This window comes from Amblyomma mixtum, chromosome 1 (assembly GCF_055824585.1).
Source record: "Amblyomma mixtum isolate Tamu chromosome 1, ASM5582458v1, whole genome shotgun sequence".
NCBI classification, from domain to species: domain Eukaryota; kingdom Metazoa; phylum Arthropoda; class Arachnida; order Ixodida; family Ixodidae; genus Amblyomma; species Amblyomma mixtum.
Genome location: NC_143012.1, coordinates 302,501,295 through 302,524,956, shown reverse-complemented (window position 1 = coordinate 302,524,956; position 23,662 = coordinate 302,501,295). Strand labels below are relative to the sequence as shown.

At 52.8% G+C, this 23,662-nt stretch overlaps 1 protein-coding gene across 2 annotated transcripts in view; it reads right to left on the bottom strand.

The window, feature by feature from the left end:
• cv-c (RhoGTPase activating protein) overlaps positions 1-23,662 on the bottom strand; it is a 436,691-nt gene that overhangs the window by 392,237 nt on the left and 20,792 nt on the right. The window lies entirely within an intron of this gene.

The following is a 23,662-nucleotide window of genomic DNA, read 5'->3' as shown; positions in this document are numbered from 1 at the left end:
GATGATGTCGAAAGGTGGCTTGCCACAGGTCGCCGTCTTCAGAGCACGCGCGGCTGCGCCGCTCCGTTCAAGGTGGTTGACTGCCTCCGTGGCAACGGCCGAGAAGGCTTGGAGGCCAGGTTCGTGGCTGCGCCGCCCTGAGATGCTGTGTCAGGTGACTTCAGAGGCGAGGGCCGCGGCGCTTTCATGTTAGAGGCCGCGGTTGGGCCGCCCTGGCATACTTGATCAGCTGGCCAGGGCCCAGGGTTGAGGTGGTAATGAGGCCACGGCTGCTCTGACTTCGTTTTGCCAGCTTGCTCTTGGGTAGGCGGGTGCAGAGGCGTACAGTCGGCAGGCAGGCGGTTGGCTCCGATGCGGCGTGGCAGGTAGCAGGGGTGCCCAGGTGGCAGCAGGGTGGCGGCTTCAGGTCGCGGGCTGGGCGTAGCGGCGGGCCATGGGCGCGGCGCGTTGCCGAAGCTGGATGGTGGCTCTAGATGGTTCTAGTTGGTGGTAGTTGCGAACGATGTCGTTCTGATGCGCCCTGCTTCTTTTCCATCTGCGCTGAAAAGGTCGACACAGAAGTAACCAACTCCCGCAGCGCGTGCTACGTAGCTGTTCGGCCCTCACGAGAGTCATGAGGGCTAACGCAAGTAAGTCTCACGTAACATTGATCGGCATGAGCGGCCCGTACGTTCATGCATTTAACGAGACTGCTTGTCGGCCTGTGCCCTCGCTCTAGTCCGCGCAGGCAGATTTTATTTCTGCCTACGGCGCAAGTTATAGCGGGACGCGGAGTTCGCCGGCTGATCGCAGCGCTCGTTCTCCGACTGCGGCGCGGGTCGGGCTGTGTCCTGAACCCACTCATCTCGCTGCACGTAACGTTTCAGGTCGCATACGTGCACCGGTCCGCCTGTCGGTTTCGACCGCAAGTCCTCGAGCCTGTAAACGAGCGAGGAAAGCTTCTCTCGCACGCGAAGCGGCCCGATCCATTTCGGCGCCAACGAGGCCGCGAACTGTCTGCTAGCATCGCTCAGAACGTGTTGGCGCCGAAGCACCAGATCGCCCACTTCGTAGTGAACATCCCGGTGCGAGCGGTCGTACTGTGCTTTCTGCTGCGCTCTAGCGGTGCTCAGGTTTCGGCGAGCCTTGTGTAAGGCCTCCGTCATCTTAGCGCGCAGCTGCGTCGCGTATTCAGCTCGTGCTGACGAAGCGACTGGAGTCTTCCTGCTGTCCGTTAGAACCCGGTCCATCGGATTTAGCAGCTCTCTACCCAGATTGAGAGAAGACGGTGCATACCCAGTCGAGCGGTTAACGGTCGAACGCAAAGCGAACGCGATCTCCGGCAGATAGGAGTCCCAATCTTTGTGCCTCTCAGAGTACGCGACAAGCATGTGCTTAATGTTGCGGTTGACTCGTTCCGTGGGGTTCGACTGAGCATGATAGGTGGTCGTTTTCTTGTGCTTAATGCCGAGTGCAGCGCACGAATCTACGAACACCTTCGCAGTGAAGTAGGACGCGTTGTCCGTTATCAGCTGCTCTGGGAAACCGAACCTGGTGAATACGTCCATCAGCTTCTCCATGATCACTCGTGCCGTCAGCTTTCTAAGGGGGAAAAGTTCAACCCACTTGCTGAAGTGATCCGTGACCACCAGCAGGAACTTGTTCCTACTCGGTGTCGTGGGATACGGTCCCATGATGTCACACGCCGCGATTTGCCAGGGAGTCTGGCTGTTAATCGGCTGCATGAGGCCGGGCGGTCGTCCACCCCGGGGCTTCACGCTTTGGCACACATGACATGAGCGGGCGTAGCGTGTTACGTCCCTTTTCATGCCAAGCCAGGTAGCAAAGCGACACAACTTAATGTAAGTCTTGGGGCCGCTTGCATGCCCAGCGATGCACGAGTCATGAAAGTAGCGTAACAGTGCCGCTCTCAACACTCGCGGTATCACCACCTTGAACGCCTCACTTGTGTCGTTCTCGGAGGGGATATACCTCAGCAGGACACCGTCGGAATCCAGCAGATAAGAATCCAGCGCGCTCACAGCATTACCAGCTGTTTCCAAGCGCTCCGCACCGACAGCAAAACCAGCTGTCCCCGTGTGCGCGGCGGCCCGGCCGCCCGGCTCCCTGAGCCCGTCGAACACTTTTCGACAAAATGAATCCATCTGCTGAGCTTCGAGCAGCTCCTTTCTGCTGAACGCGATCCCCACGGAACTCGCGTAGTCCACGTGGTTCACGCTCTCGCCTGGGGTCAACGGTCGGTCCGCGTCCCTTACATCGGCTACGGCTGGGGACAAACCCTCACTCTCTCTCTCTGTCGGGTGGTCGGTCGCGTGACCTTCCTCGCTCTGGACAGGCGCTCGCGAGAGTGCGTCAGCCACGGCGTTGTTCTTCCCTTTTCGGTAGCGTACGGTAAAGTCGTAACGCTGCAGCAACAGGGCCCAACGCGCCAGGCGGCCGCTCGGCTCGCTGAGTCGTCTCAGCCAGGTGAGCGCCATGTGATCCGTCTCGATCACAAATGCCACCCCGTCGACGTAGTAGTCGAACTTCCGCAGAGCAAAAACTATCGCGAGACATTCCTTCTCTGTCACCGAGTAGTTCCTCTCTGCCGGCGTCAGTGAGCGGCTCGCGAACGCTACCGGTCGGAGGACGCCTTCATGCTCCTGAAGCAACACTGCTCCTAAGCCCAGGTCGCTTGCGTCGGTTTGAATCACAAACTCCCTGTTTAGGTCGGGTAGCTGCAACTCAGCCGTGTCCGCGAGCACCTTAACGAGGTTGCGCAGTGCAGCCTCTTGCTCGGGACCCCAACTCCAGCGCTCTCCCTTCTTCAAAAGCTTTGTCAAAGGTGCCTGCAGCGCTGCGCAATCTGGGATGAACTGGCGATAAAAGTTCGCCATTCCCAAAAAGCGTCTGAGACCAGCTAGATCTGACGGCGACGGAAACTTAAGCAAAGCCTCGAGTTTATCCTCGCACGGCAGAATGCGGCCTTTGTCGATCGTGAACCCCAACAGTGTTATTCGGGTCGCGGCGATCTGCGCCTTCTTCGGGTTCAAAGTGATTCCCGCGGACCTCAGCCTCTCTAGGATGTCCCTCAAGTGGCGCAGGTGTTCCTCGAACGTTTTCGAGTACACCACGATGTCGTCTAGGTATGCGAGCGCGTGGTGCCACTTCGCATCTCCCAGAACACGGTCCATTAGGCGCTGATAAGTAGCGGGTGCTCCTACCAAGCCAAAAGACATTCTCTTGAATTGGAAAAGACCTCTGTGACAAGTGAAAGCAGTCTTCTCCTTATCACGCTCATCCATTTCAACCTGAAAGTATCCGCGGCTAGCATCGAGCGTAGTAAAGTACTTCGCCCCACCTAGGTTGGACACTAGGGAAGAAATGGTTGGTAGAGGGTACGCATCCTTTCTCGTAACCTCATTCAGTCTGCGGTAGTCCACGCAAAGCCGATATGTATCGTCTTTCTTTGGAACTAAGACTACCGGGAAGCCCCAAGGGCTGTCAGACCTCTCAACAACGCCAGTATCGATAAGTTCGTCTAAGGCGCCGTCCAGTGCTTTTCTCTTAGCCAAGCTGATTGGTCTAGGATTGCACTTCCAAGGCAGTGCATCACCCGTGTCTATTCTGTGCCTTACTAGTGTAGTGAGGCCAGGCCGGTCTGTGAATGTCGCGTTGAATTCGTAGAGGAGAGATGACAAACGTGCCTTCTCCCTTTCCGATACGCTGTTCACCTCCGACAACAAAGGGTGCATTGCCCTCACTGGCACGGTAGAACAGCTTTCTACCGCGACAACATTCTCTGTGGGCCCTCTCTCAGCGGCGACTGTCCGCCCGCATGCTTGTTTCCGGGCCGGCGGGGGTGATTTTCCACGGTCACTCCCCGCTAGCTCCGCGTTCGGAGCCGTAATTGACTGCGAGGCCGCGGGCGCTTTTGCAAAAAGCTTCAAGGCGCCGGTGGTGCGCTCTCGATAGCCTCCGCTGGCTATGTCTATCACAATGCCTGTATTGGCTAGGAAGTCTCGCCCAAGAATTACAGGAACGGATAAACAGGGAAGATGAACGAGGCGTTGTCGCCGCACGCGTCTTTCCCAGCGAACCACTATCCTAGCTGCACCGCTGGATTGCGCTGTGCCGCTCGCGAGGCGAAAAGTGGTATCGCACTCTCTCAACCGGATTTTGTTCTGGCGGAGATGGTGTAGCACTTCGTCACCGAACAAAGAAGCGCTTGCCCCTGTGTCGAGTAACGCGGTGAATTTCTTTCGAGCTATCGTTAGCTCAATGAACGGCGCTGGCAAGTCAACAGAACTTCCTACGCGACATGCCAAAGGCGCTAATAAACCGGGGTTCTCTGTGTAAGCCGCGCGGGATCGAAGGTCGATCACCGGCGGCTGTAGCCGTTTCCCGACTGTGTTTGGTCACGGGCGGGGAGGCGGCCACAGTCGCGGGCGAAGTGGCCCGGTTGGTCACACCTGTAGCAGCGGTTGCTCGGGCTCCGACGGGCTAGGCGCTGGTCGCCACGTTCCGGTCGGTCGTTTCGATCTCGATCTCGCGGTGCGGACGGTGGGGGCCGCTCGTGCGGCCGCGTGTCGGCCTCGCGATCTCGGCTACAGGTGTTCCGCTCTGCGGCAGCGTGTGCTGTTCGCAGCGCGTAGCTGAATGGGTCCAAAGCGCGGTCGGACAATTCCCAACCCCTCGGGACACTCTCGTCAGCAAACTGTGCTGTCGCTTCAGCTCTAGACGGACTACGCGCTGAGCTGCCATTCCACGCGCAGCGAGGCTCAAGTGACTGCGATGCAGGTGGCGGCGGCCGATACGCTCGCGCAGAGAGGATGTCTCCCTGAATGCGCTTCGCCTCAGCTGCTAGCTCGTCCAGGTCTCTAAACCTGCCTCCTCTCAGGTAGGCCGCGAAAGTCGGGTGCGCTTGTCGTGTGACACGCTCAACTCTCTCCGTGTTTGTGGCGCGAGGGTCAGCGAGGCGATACAGTTCGTCCATCGCTCGGACGTACTCTAACAAAGACTCGTCGGGGTGCTGGGTGCGGAGTTCCAGCTCCCGCCTCAAACGCCACTCGTAGTTAGCGGGAAGGAATTCGTCGCGGAAGCTTGCGCTAAACTCCTCCATTGTCCTCGCTCGGTTGCCGGTTAGTCGGTACCAGCGGGCCGCTTGCTCCGTCAAAGAGACAGGCACAACACGCGCGAGCAGTTCGGCGTCTGCAATTCCTGTCGCTTGCTGATAATGCAGCAGACGGTCGAGGTACTCATTAGCCCCTGTTCTGTCGTGGTACCCCGTGTAGGTAGGTACGTCTATCCTAAGACGGGGTGCCTGGGCCGGGGCTTGCAAATTGTTTTGCAACATACCCGCTAAGCTCTGCATAACTTGCATCGCGTTCTGCAAGAGCACCTCGGATGACTGCGGACTAACGCCCCCGGAGTTGGGCGCAGCCGCTGATGGCGTCGAACAATGAGGCGTAGGTGCCCTATTGTTCGCACCACGGAGCGGCGAGGTGCCCGATGTGGTGCCCTCCGTACCAGGCCTAAGTCCTGCCGACGCGCCCGGGAATGCAACTCGGCTATTCCGCGTGGAACACTCAAGATTTACGCCTTCCAAAGGCAAGTCAAGTAGGGAGCCCTGGCTCTGTGCCGCTAGCTCTGACAGCATGAACAAAGACTGGAAGTCAGGCCTATCAGCTGCCATCCTTTGTTAGCGCGTCGACAGTCGTTCGCTCCAACAAAGTACACTGCTCAATGCCTAGTTCGCCCCACGTTCGGGTGCCAAGATATGGGGTCACCCGCGAGCAGCCGGCCTGGAAGGCGCGCTTCCGTGCCAGCTATGCGCGGGCGTTCTCGTGTCCCCAACCCGTGGCGCAAAGTCACAGCCACGGCGGGTTCGGACGAAGTAGGCAACGAACAGAGTACGCTAGGAAACCGTTTATTTACCTAGCGCAAGGCAAAGCACACTGCGGAAGAATGTTCTATCCGATAATAGATGGTTCAGCAGCTTACCAGGTCGTCGTCGACCGGCGTTGAATAATCCGGGAGGACGCGGGCAGGAGACGGGGTCGGCGGGGCAATCGGGCAGTCACCACGGCGAGAGGAGAGACTAGACCCCCCTTTGTTCCCGCGTGAGCTCTCCTTAAAACCCCTACGACATTGCACCCCCTTGAGCAACCGGTTGCAACCAAGAGGGGTCGTTCACCCCGTTCCTAAGACGCCAGAGCGTAGGCGTGACGTCACGTCCACGCTGGGGGGTGAGGAGAGTGGCCGCGTGGCCCCCCTCTCCCCACGCCCAGCGGCGGCGCTTCGTCGCGTGACTCAGCGCGGGGCGGCGAGGGATATTTGTATATCCCACAACTGCTCATGCAATAAAATATTTTACAACTCATTTCTGATGTTGTCCTCATTTGGAGGTAAATGGTGCTGTTGCTGCACTTTACTTGTGGAATGATTGATCGTTCAGATAACCGAACTGATTTTTTTTGCATGCCTCATACACGTCTTTGAGACAAACATTAAAATACAGGCAAATAACATTTATTTGACAGCATGTAATGGCTAATGAGATGTGCTCTCAGTACAGTACAGCGTCCTGCCAAGGCACGCTGCCAACAGGACTGCTAAAATATTGCCGGTACATCTCCCGAACATAGCGGGCCCTGGCTCCAAAGTTTCTTGCAGTGGTGCGTGCGACTTGCATGGGTGGCTGTGCTAGTCGCTGACGCCACTGGCCATCTTTTCGCTGGCCACTTGCGCTCACCGTGTCGCCATACTCAGGGGGACAATAACTGCTGTCTCCTAGATTGTTGGACATCAAATAATTGTGCAATACGCACAATGCCTTCACCAGATCTTCAGCGTTTCTTGGCGTTTCCCCTAACGTCCTTTCGAGGATCCTCCAACGAGTTACAAGGATTCCGAATGCATTTTCAGCGCATCTCCTGTTTGAGGAAGAAAATACAGAATCGCATCAGTTGTCCCATGGCACGAGTTTAGACACTCTACGCATAAATTTCACATGCAATGTGAAGACTGTAATTTGCAATAAATGCTGTAGCTGTTCTCACTTCATACCTGTGCACAAAATCTTAAGCATATCTGTAACCTGACACCAAGCCAAACTTCCAGTATATAATGACGGTATCAGTTTTGTTCTTGTTACCTTGCTCGACTGAGGCGGTAGTTGAAGATGCGCTTGCTGGCCTCCAAACCACGGCCGGGGTATGGCCTCAAGAAATCATGTCGCAGTTGGAAGGCCTCATCCCCGACAAAGACGCAAGGTGCAGGCAGGGTTGTGGCAGGCAGGGGCAGGTCTCTCGGCAAGTCTAGCTGTCCACTCTCAAGGCGCTTTCCAAAATTTGATTCTTGCAGGACTCCCCCATCACTCTGCTTCCCGTAGGCACCAACGTCTACTACAGTGAACTTGTAGGTGCTGTCCACTGCGGCAAGCAGAACAATGGAGAAGGTGCCCTGAAATGAAAAAAAGTTGCAATAATTCTTTTAAGATGGCAGCCACAGTCATAAGTGTTTGACTGTACTGGCTGTTTTATCGTACTGGCCTGTGTTTATAAATTTTGATGTTGTACCCACTCCTATCTTAGTCCAGCTGGACTGATAGTATGTACAAATAAATAAATAAGAATCCCCAGACATTTTGGAATGTGTTACAACAAAAATAATGTTCGTATCATTATTAGTTTGGTAGTTACCGAAACTAAAATACATGCGTTTCTGTGGCTAGTTACATATTTTTTAGTTATTATTATCATTAATTTTTTTATAATCGCATGTCTGCAACGATGACTGGCACCCTCATGCTTGATGACGGATTTATTATTCTTTTCGAATCTTAAAAAAAAAACGGCTGCAAAGGGGATGCCTGACTCTCGAAGTATGTTTGTTGTTTTCCTTAGTCTGGCTTTGTTTAGGTGATGCTGAAGTGCTAGAATAGTGTTTTGCAGCTTTTACATGTGCTACGATACAGCATATGGAGCATTTAGAATGTATTCTAACTGGCATGGCTAAAAACTGGTATTGAACCAGCGTACTACAAAATAAAAGCTTGCAATGTCAGAGACCACCAGTGCATGCAGAAGGCTCTATGAAAATCAACTTATAAGACGAAGCGAGCTGAAGTATTAAGGTAGCAATATAAGCCCCGCAATGGAAACTTGCCTTATAGTTGAAGTACATGCTCCCAGAATTGGCAGGGGCTCTTATCTCGATATGTTTCCCGTCCACAGCCCCAATACAGTTCGGAAACTGCCAGCTCTCCGCAAAGCCATTGCCAATACGCACCCAAGTTGCGAGATCTGGATCCTGAGAAAAGGTACACAAGAAAATGAAAACACACCCATTAGGCAAACAGCCCAATTGATGGCGGTGACATGCACTGCAATTCTTAATTTTACATGTTTATTTATTTATGAGACTCAAAACGTATTTAGCATGGCCAACAAATGATAAAAATTGTGGGGTTTAATGGCCAAAAGAGATTCATGGGCTATGAGGGAGACTGTAGGGTTGGGCCTGAAATAAATTTCACCCCATGAGGTTTTCAATGTGCACTGACATGACAAAGTATATGGACCTGTTGCAATTCACCTCCATAAAAATGCATAGACCAGGTCAACAAATTTTTGAGCAGCGATTACATTACCAGGTTATAAAAAACACAGACAAGCAGAATTAGTACAGGTCTGTCAGGTGGTGCCTGCTGCACCTTTATTTTGTTATTCATTCTAATGCTCCTGCCTCGTGAAAATGAAACACATCATGTACACAGCATTTAGATTAGATTGTTCTTTCATTTTAACTTTCCTAACTGTGGTGTTTTTAATCGTGCTTCTCCCCTGGCAGATTTTGCGGGTGCAAATAAACTCGTCCTTTCAGTGGTACTCAGCATGTGCGCTGTCTGTCACTAAGTCAGCTGTTGAGTCGCTTTTAAACCCACTTAATTGCAAGACTATTTTAAATAACCAGCCGAAATTGCAGTGTAATGGACTTTTCATGCAAAACTAACAAAGACTGCCGAGTAACTATTCAGGTGACCTAGCTTAAGTTGCAACTACACCAGGCATCTGTTATTTAAAAAATGAAATGTAAGAAGCTAATATCCGTCTGTTGCTGTAGTCGTCACATTATTTTCTCAAAATGTCTGAAGCACACTCCTTTGGTAGTAAAGTATGCTTTTGTTCCCTTCAAGATGTAATGAATTTAAATGCCTTACCCTCTTTTTTAATTATCATTGCATGTTTATGTCACACACGGCTATATGAAACAAATGTCTTTCATACATAAGTACTCACAGGCATGTACAGAGGCTGAAGTCTGGACCACAGAGCTTGACATGTGACACGTATTGCTGCCCTTGCTGTCGAAATCCCCACACGAAAAGAAAGGGCAACATTTCTTACAAGGTCACCTGATGACAAGTACCTGGGAAATTGATGTGGCAACAGATGTAAAGAAATTCATTTTGCATAGGAAGCTTTAAGCAGCCAACACAATGCTTTAACTAGAATGTAATGCGAATATGTACCAAACAACTGAAAAAGATGCATGGATGATTCAGCAAAAGAAGCACACAGCTCAAGTTTTACTGCTCTGTGGTAGTACTGCATCACATTTTAAATATCTGTGGCTCGATTTAACTCTATTATCTCAGAGAAAATTGTTTTCTTTCTTGTCCATCTCAGATCGCAAGCACAGAAGTAGCTGCAAGCTTGTGCTATGGTGCATGAAAATAGCCATCACATCTGACACTTCACATACCTGAGAGTAATAGCCAACCTTTCAGCAGGGCATATTGGCTCCCTGACAACATATTTCCTCTGGAGGTCTTCTCCAACAAGTGATAAAATGAAGTCGAACTCCTCTGGGCTCATTCTGTAATACTTTTTGAAGTAATCCAAATCTCCCTCCCTCATCTTTTTCATCTGAAATACAATGAAGCCAATAATGATTACACAACACACAAGAAAAAAAAAAACACCCGAGGGCGCAGAAGGAAAGTTTCTTCTGCAGCCCGCCTCCGTTCATAATTTTGATATTACACAGTTTAGAACGTAAGCGGCGCTTGTCTACAAGGTCACGCGGACTATGTGAATAGCAAAACATCCAATGATTGCCGCGTATCCTGTCACAGTTGCCGCACGGTAGTCCGCGACATGCAGATTCAAGTGAACCACCCGCGGCGCGCACAGGCGGCAGATAAGCTTTAGCAGATAAGTGGCGGGGGGCTGGGGGCGACAGCGCTGCAAAAACGTCAGCGCTCCGCGAGTACCACGCCTGTAACGATTCGCTGCGCCACGTTAGCTTTAAAAAGTTGGCACTACGCCGTGTTAAAACAAGATGGGTCGCTCAGGGCGTCAGCGTCACTGACTTCATTTTACACTAATGAAGTCCAAAGTTCGGCAAGCTAGAACTGGTTGTTAGCCCAGTGCATGTGTCTGTCTCCTCTTCCGACCCGTACGTCAGCGCTGTTTCGTCGTACCGTTCAACATGAACCAACCACACCGACTCAGCCCTCTCCTAAGATAGAATTTAACATGATTCTTACCGTCGTGAAGAATTCGCTCTCTGTGTGGCGAGCTCTCCAGGCTGGCCGCACCCACCACCTCCGCTTCATCCTCTTCTGCTTTTCTTTCAGAAGAAGCAGCTTCTTCTTCAGAAGCAGCAGTCTTCGTCTCGGCGAGAGTAGTACAGGCATTAATTAGTTGCCAGAAGAGCACGACGAATGCAGAAAACTGGCGACTAGACTGCGATGAAACACAGCGGCGTTCGCCTCATGAAACCAATAAAAATACCAAAACGCACCTGCAGAAAGCTGTTGTTGCCAGTCTCAAGACAAAGCTTGTCCTAAAATCAAACATTTCTTTCAAATTTTTCTATTACAACAATTACGACGCAGTCAAATGCAAATATAACTTTATTTATTACAAAAAAACGATGATGTCATTTGTTTAAAAAACATGAATTGCCAATATTTTGTCCATTCCTTCGCGCGGATGCAAAAGAAGTGAACATCAGTCTGGTAACATTGCAAATAGGCGGAGCCTGATCGACCGGCGCGCCGCGGCTGGCATCGCTCCCATGTGTGCCTGCTTGCAGTGGTACGGCAGTTCGGAAGCGGCGACCGGAGCGGCGCGCCGGACGCGTTGCCGGACATGTGTTCCCTGCTTTATGCGTCCTTCCTCTGTTGTAACGACGTGACAAACAAGCACTGAACGGGGCTTCTAGTGCGGTACGATGGAGAAAAAAGATATGCGGAAAAAATGAAAGTTCACGAACGGAGAGAAACGAAAGACAGCGAACTCGCGCACCAGGAGACCGCGGTGGCGACCCAAAAACACAGCGGGCGGCGACAAGAAAGCGCGCGCCAAGGACGTCGCGCTCGCGCGGGAAACCGCATCTCCCGCGCCTTTGCTGCTTTCTCTTCTCCTCTTCTTTCGTTTTCTTTTCTTTTTTCTTCGCTTTCGCAGCTTGAAGCAGCGCGACACGCGGCGCCGGTGGCGCAGCTGCGAGCGGAGTAAACAGAGCGTACGCTGGGAAGGCGCGAATAGAGGAAGAGAAAGGAAAGAAGTAGAGCAAAATAGAAAGAGAGAAAGAAAGTGTGGAAAGTACGGAGCCAGGAAGGAACCGGGCGGTGGAGGCGGGGCTGCGGGGGGGGGGGGGGGGGGGGGGGGGGAGCCTCTGGTTGCCGCCAAGTTTTCCCAGAGACCGCGGCCCGAAACACGGCACTGTCAGAGTCGTGCCGGCGCCAGAGGCGAGTGCAGCTCGCGGCTTCGTTTGTGGTGGTGAAGCCAGCGGCTGTGTGTGGTGGTGGCGGAAAGCGCACATGGCAAATAAAAGGAAGAGGAGAGAAGGAGAAGAACGGAAACCAAACACTTCGAGAGAGGAGGAAGAAACTACATCGGACCCGACGATCTCCACCGCTGGCGCTGTTTCCCGAGAAGCCATTTCGCTGCCCCTCTCCAGACCCCATATTGCGAGCAGCCAACGACAGACCCGCATGTATGCGCACCGCACGCGAGGAATGCCCGGCCCCTGCAGCCGAAAGGCGTTGTAGTACCGGAAAAGCATGCACATATAGTAGTGGATACGAAGTTGAGAAGCGACAGGTTATTTTCACAACTTCTGCACTGGACATTCACTCTAAGCAAATCTGATCAAAGCTTGTGCCGCAGGCGACGACAGTTAATCCTCGCCGTCACCACTACTCGAGTGCAGACTACTGCAGGAGGCCTTTCTCTCAGTGACCTCTAATTACTGCTTTATTTCTTGTTTGAGTGCAGGCCGGGGCCACGTCAATCCAGAAAAGCTTGTCACTGCATCCAACTCTCGACCACCCTCAATTAGGTTTTCCCTCACAGGGTATACCCTCTCAGACGCTCGAACAGACCCCGCGTTGTCAGAAAGCGCATAGCATGTCCTCGGCGAGAAAAGAACACGCTGTACGAACAGTGTGCGTACGAAAAGTTAATGACGTTCGCGATGTGTTTCATATTGAGTAAAGAAAGCAACTCGGTTCGAAGAAAGCAAATTTCGTGGTCGGAGAAAAAAAAAAAATTGTTCTCCGTCCGGGATTTCCTCCACATCGGGGATTTCCCTGAAACCCAATCAACCAGCTTCGAAACAGTCACGCCCTTCCATCATCAGACCCTTTTGATCCAAGCTTCGTCGCTCAGGAAGAGCCGCTTTTTAGTTTAGGAAAATTGGTTCTTATCCCCTGGTAGAGGAGTTGAAAAATCAACCTCATACCAGGACAATTCGTTTGCGACCGTGTACACATGCACCATCATGCTATTCCATACGGTGCATATAATTGACAGACACGGCCCATACACTTAGTAAAGGCGTGAAGTTAGATTTCTTGTCCTGACTATAAGTTACCTTTTTGGCGGTTCTCGACGTCCCCGCTGCACAGCCTCTCGTCATATCCGACGATACTTTTTTCGTCTCCAAACCTTTTTTTCGGCCCCATATGCTAATGCCTCTTTTCAACATAATTCGCAAAAGAGAGAACAGCAATATCCTGCAGCCTTCAATCGCAAATTCCTCGCTCGGGATCGTCGCCCCCCTGCTCGCTTAAATCCACTCCTAGTCCACAAGTGCTACTTCCACTCTTTCCAAGCTAAAAATACGCACAGAAAGCAATGCTGACAAAATTTGCTGTCAATAAACTCTAAAGACAACACTCGTTCATACACTGAGACTCGACCTTCTCGAGTACTCGCGATGCTCCCGACCAGACCGGCCATCTAGACTGAGCACAACCCATAACTTCACCAAACTAAACCAAGCCCAGCCGGGCAGCCTCACCCCGATCGCTAATGCAATCACGGGTTTCTTTGAAGGAAAGGACGGATGCTCAGTCGGAACAGCGAGAGCGCAGGACGCCCGCTAAACGCGCGCGAGAACAGCTGCATCGAAGCGGATCGCGGCGGGAGACGGATGCTGCTCCAATTACTCTTTCAACCCGCGCCGAGAGAGAGGGAGAGAGGATTACTTGAAGAGAAGACGTCGCCCGCAAGCAGGGCTGGCATCCGCGGCTCCACAGAAGAGCGGCGGGGCGCGGCCTTCGAATGAGAAGATAAAAACCGGAGGGCAAATGAACGGCGGCCACGGAAACGCCAATCAAGATCACAATCTCGCAGCTGCAATTGACCAGGGATGCAGAAGAAGGGAGCCACGCGGTCTGGCCCTCGCCGCTCTGGGAGCACGGGCCCGCCCCTCCGATCGTGCTTCTTGAACTGCACTACTGCGATTGGGAGCAGTTCAGTGCAGCGCGGACATGCCCTACCCGCGCCACCTTCTAAACGCTGCTTGAAAGAGTTGGGCAGACAGTGGGGGACGTAAAGAATGGAAAGGCAAGAAGGCTTAGCCGGCAGCTCTGACCGGTTGGCTCAGCTACGCATAAGGAAAGGGCGAAATGAGAGAAAGGGAAGATAACTTGAGCGCGATGTGTATGGGCAGTTTGATAAAAAAAGAGAAAGAAAGGGCGAGGGGGACTTATCCCGCCACGGGTCTGCAGGCGGCCACTCAGACTTGTAGCCTTCTATGTAGTCGGATGCAACTCAAGAGCAAAGCGGCAGATGCCCCTCAAAGGAGACCCTCCAGCCAATGGCGTCGATCGATTCTCCTTTGACTTTCTTGGGCTAATGAGACAAGCTCGACCGTAACGCTTCCGTGCAGAAGTGGCAGTTCATAGTAGGCACCCTGCCCGCTCAAGAGACAAATACTATGTTGGAACTAGAAAAAGAACGTGAAATAAAGGGTTCCGGACCGTGCCCCTGACTATAACACACTACCTCAAGGGACGGTCATTTCCAAGCGAAAACAGCAGGCACTGCGCATTGCGACACTGCGCTGTTTTCATGTTCTTTCAGTCTGATATTAATGCATCTTCCAGATTGACCAATGCACCTCTTTCAACCGGACGAGGGCATACAATAGATTACACCGATTGGTAGTCAGCGCCCGTGTGCGTCTCGTGCCTTCTGGGTACTCTCTGTCCTTGTGCTTTACGCTGTGCACTCATACTGCCGATATGACCACGGCAGCCGAAGAGCTTGGCGCACGGGATGTGCCCATCCTCGTATATGCTGATGCGATCTGCACATATATAAATGTGTGATCTGCATCAAGGCAAACAACGTAGGCCGGTCCTGTTCGCAATCCTCGGTAAACACGGGCGATTGTTGGACCAGCGCTGACGTCACGGGGGTGTCATCGGCCTTGCTGACGCGCATCTTGATGCAAAAGATATGCGAACAGCACTGGGTTCTGGAAAAGCGATCCGCGGTCCCTGTACCGACAAAGAGGCGCAGTGGTGTTGAGGTACCTGGGAGAGACAAGTGCGCGCTCCGAGTGCGCCGCCGGCCGTGTATGTCGGGAGAGTAACGTGCCATTGGCGGTAAAAGCCACTGCTGGAGATCCATTAAAAAAGAATAGTGTGGGCATTCTCTCAAAACGATCCTTCCTGCTTTGTATACTACGAACACCAGCCGAAAACCGCCCAGCGTAAAATTAGAATCCGATACAGGCTATCCCTCCTCGGCTCTCAGCTGTGCGTCCCCCCCCCCCAGCGGCGTGGAATAACCCTTAACCTTTCCCGAATTCGGTCAACTGAAAGAGATACTATTTAAACAAACCCCGCGCTCCAAAGTTAGCGCAAACGGGCGAGGGCACCTGCAGCGCAGCATCGGCAGGCGCGCTTTCTACACCCCCTACGCCCGCGCTGCACACAATCAAAATGGCTGCGGCAGGTGTGACTACGCCCACCCCCTTACTTTTATTATGAGAGCACATGCTCCCTCCTTAGGCGTTCCGAGTAGAGAGAGAGAGATTCACGATGCACGCGAGATTAGGCGAGATCTGCGGCGACGCTAACTGCGCGCGCCGTCGGCGGTTCCTCGACGGACAGAGAGAGCGCGAGCGTAAAGGAGAGTTTTATGGTTCCCGTCTCGCGCACGCGCGCGCGATAGCATCTTATAAAGGGGAGAGAATCCGCCCTCGGTACAGTCGTACTCCGCCGGCGTTCGGCGCCGTCGCCAAGGCGAAGCCGTCACGAAACGCGTGCGGCACGAAGCGCCGTCACGAGACGGCGAGAAAAGCCCGTAGGAACAACGGACGCGGGCGGAGCTGCCGGTCTGCATAGGGCCGCGCGTGAGACGAGCCACATGTACGCGAGACAATACGAAACGCCGTAAAACGCGCACTAACTCCCCAAGATTTCGGGGCCCCATGAGAGCAGCCCGGCACGCGGTCGACCTGCACGAGAGAGCGCATGCAGCCCCGTATCGAAACTGACGCGAGATAGCGAAACACGGAAGTCAAGGTGTAATCAGCGTGAAGACGCCGCGCGCCGCAGGCACATAGTACACACAGTGCACTACCCCGAGGAGTTTCCTGCTCTCGCGTCTGCGCGAGAGCTCACGCGACAAATAGGCGAACCGCTGACAACTTCGCGCACGTCTACGGCAGCCTTTGCCTAAATCTGTTTGTTCCCGATGCTCTGGCAGCGATAGCACCATGACGGTCTTTATCCGGAGTGAACCATGTCGGCGTCGGAGGTGCCGAAAACTTCCACTCTCACCTATTTGCCAAAGATGGTGTACTGATTCACGCAGGTCTGTGACCTGACAGGCATGCTCACCGGGGAGGGGGGGCCCTCAAGAATCTGTCACCTGTTTAGTCATTTGATGCAAGCTGGCCTAGGTTATACCTCTGTCACACGGCCAGTTCCAATGGCCATCGAGTCGGAAGCCTTCGAGATTTTCAATCGCTACCGAACTAGAAGGAGTTGTGTCTCTGCTACACGGCAAATTTCAATGCCTATTGAGATGGTTCTCGTGTCTTACACCAAGCTTGTGTGGCGCCACAATCGCTGATTTCGGTTTTGCGAAAATAAAGTTATTTTCATAAATATAATCTAAATGTGGAATTACACTTTTTTGTAGTCAAAGCAGGTTTTTAGTTATTATTAAAGGCCAGTTGCGTTGTCTTGGAAGACACTGCATTTTGTACGATTTGCTGTCGCAATTTTGTGATGCTCCGGCAACACTGATACAGTCGACGTTTTCATCTTCTGCGGCGGATAATATAAAATTAATGCGCTATAAGTTAGGCCGATACAATCTTTAAATTATTGTACAGACTAATATTTTACTGTCTGCATTAAAGTCTGAGAGAATAATGTTTGTTCATACTTTTGTACCGTGAACACATCGTGCCCGAGCGTGCGTGCTGGCGCCGCTCGAAGCAACGTAGCAACCTTAGGCAGCGCTCGAAGGCCCTCGAAATCTTTATATATAGAGTTCCACGCTGCTTCGTTGACTCGATGGACTATTGTCTCGATGGCCACTGAAACTGTCGGTGTAGCGGCGTTCAATGGCCTTTGAGTCGATAGACTATCGGTTCGAGAGCCTTCGAAATGTCCGTGTGACAGCGGTATTAGACAAGGAGCAACAGTTTTGATGACAGTGCGTAGGGAACTGAGCAGTTAGCGAATATACATAGGCGGTTGAGCAGGGCTGCTCCTCCTGCATAACTCAGTCGCTGTCATATATTCATTTCGAGAGCAGGGCAAACCGTAAGGCAGTTTATGTTCGTCCCTTTTGTTTATTTGTTAGTTCATTTTCTCTCCTTTTTCGTCATAACTCTTGCGTACGCAACTCAGCGAGTCGACGACTGCCGTTGCTAGGAAGCACCGCGAATCGGTGATGTAGTACAATATAAGGCTGAGCCACCGATCATCATACCGCAGTCTCTACACTAAGAAGTGATGTGAGGCAAGATATGCAGACAGATCCCCTCCAACTACTACATGCTGTCTGGTCCAACGTTTATGGGAATCCCCCAAGGTAGAGTAGGTGCGTAATAAGGAAGTGATTGCTCATTGGCATCCACTCAAGCGCAGCCACATTGCCACAAAGGAAAGCTATACAGCGTCCGCAGAAACTTCGCACGTGAAGAAAAATTCGTCCGGGAACGTCTGGGGTTCGAACCAGGGACCTAAGAGGGAGAGAGCGAATCGATCGACAATCGGAAGTAGGAACGGTGTAGGTCCAATGTTTAGGGGCTGTGTTCCAAGCCGCTGAGCGTCAACAGTCGTTTCCGCCATTTACTCCCGTAAGCGATTACGGACGACGTGTATGACGCAAATCCACGCACACGCCTGAACTTGATCCCAGTTGTTGCGCTCCTATTGTCGCTTCAGGAGCGAACGCGATCTGCTCGCCGAAGATAACAAGCGGCGTTAATGACGACGCCCGGCAACACGCGGAAAAATATAAAACCTGTCCGCTCGTCCTTGGCAGTTTCCTATATAGGCGGTCGCTGTCACCGCGACGCCCATAAGGAAGGCCCGCGGAACGTCATTTGCAACGCGCCATTCGACGCTTTCTAGCAAACACGGCGCTTCTACAAACGACTGCAGATGGCGTGCGACAAAGGGAACACCATCGTCTACGTGGGTTCACGCTTGCCTGCTTCGTTTCTTGAAAGCATTTCAGCCGATCGCTTCATAATCGGTTCGCTTTTCACTGAAGCGTCACTCTACGCGAGGAAAAAGGAAAACAAGGCAAGGTGGTCTCCGACGCGGAGATAGGTTCACGCAAGCGAGCTTCGAACAACAAGCTGTCCGTTCCCGCTGAAAGCACGCAATTTCCTGAATGCGCAATCACAAAGAGGAAGCAAGCAATTGACATTAGTGGCGACCACGTATGTGCACCTATGACAGAATGCAGCCGCAAGGAGTCATGACACTCGGAATCCGCTGTAGAGCAAACAAGGTGCTTAAAGTGTTATTGACACATGGCAGCTTTTATGTTCTTTGCGCCAACCCAAGTCGCGTTCTCGAGAGAGTACGCACGTACGGGGCGGTCACTTCCTCGTGATAACGATTCGCGCTCGCCGTGTCATCCAGCATGTCTCACTCGTTCCACCCAGGCGATCGCGAATTCATAGCCAAGAGAAACGCTCTTCGTGAGCCAAGCAAATAAGACGCGAGCGATAACGACTCACCCGCGGGGAAAATTAATTACACATGCGCCAACAAAAGGAGATCGCGATCTCTCCAGCAGACTCGGTTTACGAACTCCGCAGAGAGGCTCGCCGCGGTCACCCGACATCGGCTGTTGCCCAAGGCGACCAGCCTGCCCGAGAAACTCAGCGCGTGCACGTCTCGTTAAACGCCGCGCCGTTTCCGCGACAGCTGCGGCGGCGCAGTTCGCGCACGCGCAGGTCTTCTCCGAAGAGGGCGCGCATCGAAGATCTGTCACGTGCGGCTTTCTTTATTGGGCCTACGCCGCTATCGGCCAGCCGCCGAACAAAACGATCGAGCACGCGTTTCGAATGGGAAGTAACGGCGCGCGCGGGGCTCTCTAAAGGCGATCGGTCTCTCTTGTGGTAGTTGCGTGCAGTGTGCAAAGCGCACAAACAGGATGCGCTGTTGGGCGACTTGGTTTGAAAGAGAAGGGTTGCGCCGTTCAGATCACGAGAAAGACAGGACCGAGGCTGGCGGAAATCCCGCCAGGCCCCTTCCTGCGTCTTTCTTTGCGATCGCCTAAACTACACAAACTACATCTTCAAATTGGGGAAAAACACAGCGCGCTCCTGAGACAAGGACGAAGAAAGACATGACGATATAGCGCTGTATCGCCTTGTCTTTCTTCGTCCTTGATGAACTATCAACTAGCCCGCTCGTCCACCCTTGCAAGTTACCTCTTCAAAATTGCGCACAGTGTGTCACAAAGAAAAAAAAAAAAGGCACGCAACGTTACGCGGGCTAGGGCTGCCAGAGTAAAAGAGCGGATTAACACGAAGCCAGAAGTCCGGTCGACGTTCGGGAGACCACGCAATCATGACAATAGGACGACACCAGTGGTTGGAGGGCCTTCGTTCCCGAGTTGCATCCGGCTACATGCGACCAGGCGGTATTCCGTCAAAAGCGGCTGTAGGGGCGGAATTACTGGCAACTCTTGTGTGTTGTGGGGGAAGGAGGGATGAGGTGGTCCCATTTAAACCATGCAGTTCTTCGACTTTTTTAATCGAAAAAGAAAATTTGGGCTCAGCACGGTTTTATGTAAAATTTATCGCGTCCCCACCTCCCCCCATAAATCCGCCCCCGCTGGGCAGGGGCCATTAAGCAGCGTCAGCCAGTCAAGAGAGTGAGCGCAAGCCAAATCATCGTGTTCATGAGAGGAGTGGTAAGTTTTGACTCCTAAGCTCCTTCACCGGCGATGGAGCAGTCGTGGAACAGGTACTTCTTCTTAGCCCTCAAATTAAAATCTGCTGCACTCCTACGCGCTGCGAAGGCGAATGACACCGTGAGGCTTGCAGTGTGAGCCCAAAATGCCCCACCTGGCTACGTTAACATACGTGTACAAAGCCTAGGAGCTTTACCACTCCGACGAAGCTCGTTTCCACAGCACTGCACAGTCTCACTGAGACGGAGTGCGCTTTCTACAGCGGGGGACGGAGTGTACGACAGCAACTGGCAAAGCGGCGCCATGAAAGAATATTACACGACAAAACAGCATGCGTCAAAAGAGCGCACAAAATAAAAAAAAAATCAGCACAGCGCCACATCAGCACACAAGAAAAGAGCACCAGTCAAAACCTGCCAGGAAAAAAAGAACGGAAATTTCATATCGCGAAAAGACGAAACAAACTTTTCTTTTTTCTTCCTCAGTATTAGCCTACCCTGTTCCTTAATCAATCTGCGAAACGAGTAATCGCTAACTCCAGAGGTCGCTGCCTGTATCGCTTGGTCTTTATCGTTTGTTATTATGATAGTTCACCCCTCCCGCCGCGCTGCAACTGTACCGCGCCGCGCTGTTTTGTCGCTGTGCTGTTTTTTTTCCTGTACTCTTCTGTAGGCGCGCCGGTCTTTCCGTGTACTGTTTCGTCGCTGGGTTGTTTTCCGGCGTGCTGATTTGACGCGTGCTGTTATTTTTCCCTGCGCTGATTTGTCGCCAGGATATTTTTTCCCTGTACCGTTTTGTCAGTGCGCAGTTTTCTTTTAGTGCTGCTTTTACGCATGCTGTTTTGTCGTGTGCCGTTCCTTCGTGTTCCCGTGACAGTGTACGCCTCTACACTCAGCCTGCGCAGTTCCGACAAGGGCTGAACAGAATTAGACGCCGCGAGCCCCGCATACATATACAATGGCGTGAGAGATCGCACGCATTCTCCGTGTGAAAAGGCGTCCCCAGCATCCTTCCTCGTCGCGCTCCTCTATATACGGGCGGGACGTGTACGCGGACCCACGGGGCAGCCGGCGGAGGAGGAGGATCAGTGCGCGGCATCGCGTGCGAAACGGAGCGGTGGTGCGCGAGGTGAATTTGTTCGTCGCTGCTACGAGGCCGGCATCGCCGATGAAGCGAGCGCGAGGGGGGGGGGGACGATAACAAAAGCGTTTCGGACCAAATGGATTGATTCGCGAATGAGTTCCAAAAACTGAAACACCCCCGGAGGGTGCGCCGGTGCCTGATAGGGCGCCCCGGCCGTCGACCACGATCCGAGCCGAGCATCCGTCACCCGATAAGAGGAGCCGGTGGGGGAGCGCGTGCGGGCACGGCACCCGGTGTGAAACGAAGAAGAAGAGAGAGAGAGACAAATAAACGAACACTGCGCAGCAGCGGCGGCCCTCGGGTTCCTTCTTGATCGCTTCCGACGTCGGGAAAGAAAGGCCCGCGCGCTGCAGCAGAGACAGCGAGTGATCAATGCTGCCGCGAGAGAGATAACGCGCGCGGCGGCCAGAACACACACAGCCCACAGAGGAGTGAAACTGGTTCCCGCTTATGCAAACGAAGAGCGCCGCGGTATGAGAGGAAAAGGAAGGGGGTGGCTCGCTATTACACCGCGCGGGACCCACGGAGTGGTTATGCGCCCGCCGCAAAACAATGCGAAGCACGCGCGAAATCTTGATGGCCCCGCTCACACCCTGTATATAATACCGGGCGCCTCTCACAATGCGCCCGGTGAAGGAATGAGCTGCGCGGCGAGCGATCGCTTCCTCGTTACGTTGGGCGCCGCTGTTTCCCTAGCAGGAAGCCGCCGGAAGTAAGGCCACGTGACGTCACTGGGCTCGGGGAGCTACGCAGCAAAACCACGCAATTAAGTCGGTATTCGCAGGCCGTACACGCATAAAACGGTTTGAAAGAGCTGGAATGCCCGTCAGAAAGAAGGCAATTGCCCTCTGGATAAACTAAAATGCAGCCGAGCGTTGTGTTTTGATTAGCAGTATAGGCATACAAGAGAAAACTCGCACTCTGCCGTTAGCCCAAAGTAAAAGCCGGATGCAGCCAACGCCTCCTAAATACGAGAAGCACACAGTCTTCACGTCCCATACATCACGTAATCACGGGCGTCACTTTTCGGAGTAACACGTCAATAACGGCATTGCATTCTTTCTTTCTGATGCATCAAAGTGTACTCTGCCACTCTCTCTTCAACTCATGTGTGCCTGATTTTTACGTAATCTGACGTAAGGCCCCGAACAAGCGAAAGTTTAGCTTCACTGCACACGAACTATTGCCCATTGCGCGTGGCATCCCAGCTATTCTTCCCCCAGTCTCCCGCACTCCGGATGAAAGGTCACATCATAAGAATAAGACCTCGCTCGTGAAACTGTCTCTCTGGTCGACTCAGTTTCTAGCCTCCTAATAGACGAAATTTCTCAGAATTTACTGCGGACTTCGCAAAAGCCGGTGCTTTGTGAGGCTGAACAAGTCAAATTTAAAACTAAACACCGACTCCCTAACAAACGTCACAAGTAACCTGCGCCTCTCCTCTATTCTGTGAGGCTTTAGATCTACACCTCGGGACATCGCCCTTTGAGAAATTCACTGTACGAAAACTTCTACTGACAAAACAATGAAATTCAAGTTAAACCGCCTGCATGCCCTATTGTATATATATATATATATATATATACACACACAAAAGAGCGGAAGAAATCTGAAAAACACCACCTACGATGGGATCTGAAATGTGAGCGCTTCCAAGGACAGGCGCTGTATGCTAAGCCGCCCAGTAAGCAAGCAGATAAAGTTACTACATCAAACACAAACAAAGAGGCTCGCCCCCGATGCATACGGAGGGACGATGGACGGGCCCAGAGGTCAAGCCGGGGACACCATCGCTCCTCTTGTTCGCCGTCTCGTAGTCTCCCCAATTACTTTTCTTCTTCGCTGCGCCAAGTATGCGCATGTCTCCGCTCCCACACCCACCGCCACTTTTTCACTTACACCACTTGCTGGCGTTTCCTCCACGCTTGGCGCACACCGGGCGCAAATACTATCTCGCTCGGCCATTTCCGAGCGACCGGCACTCCGAGCCACTCCGTCTCCTTCGACCGAAACAAACGGCTTCTACAGGCACGCCTCCGGCAGATAGATACACTTTACGTGGAAGCGGAACGGCGGAATCGGCGCACAAGAAAGGGAAATAGCAAGGCCAACAAAGAACGAACAAAGAAAAGTTACTGGAGAAAGGAAAACCCCGCTGTCTGGGTGAGAAACAGTCGCACGTACTATACAAGCCTGTCCCGACCGCGACCAAACGGGACAAGCACTCGGGCTTTAGTCTATGCGCATTCAGCGCGGCTTACGCCAACGCGGCGGCGTACAGGTATACGCGCCGAGCCCAGTCCGGAGCAGGCACGCATGACCAACGGGACAGCGGGGCCACCGCTTAGCATTTGCTAACAACGACGAGCTGTCTGGCGCGAGACGGCGACCGAGATAGGCCCAGTCCGGCTTATGTACTCGGTCTCCCCAGAAAGCGTGCAGCGCTGCAGAGGCTACGGCTGGACCCCAGAGAGCCAAGCAGCGTGATCGGCTGTGTAAAACTGCTTGCCCTTTCGTGACAATACTCTTAGCACAAAAGTAGTTAGAAAGGTTAGCTTATACTAGTCGGTTAAGGCCGCCGCGGTGGCTCAGTGGTTATGGTGCTCGGCTGCTGACCCGAACGACGCGGGTTCGAACCCGGCCGCGGCGGTTGAATTTCTTTGGAGGAGAAATTCTAGAGGCCCGTGTACTGTGCGATGTCAGTGCACGTTAAAGAACCCCAGGTGGTTGAAATTTCCGGAGCCCTCCACTACGGCGTCTTTCATAGCCTTAGTCCCTTTGGGACGTTGAACCCCATAACGCAAACCAAACTAGTCGGTTAGGACAGTGTGGTA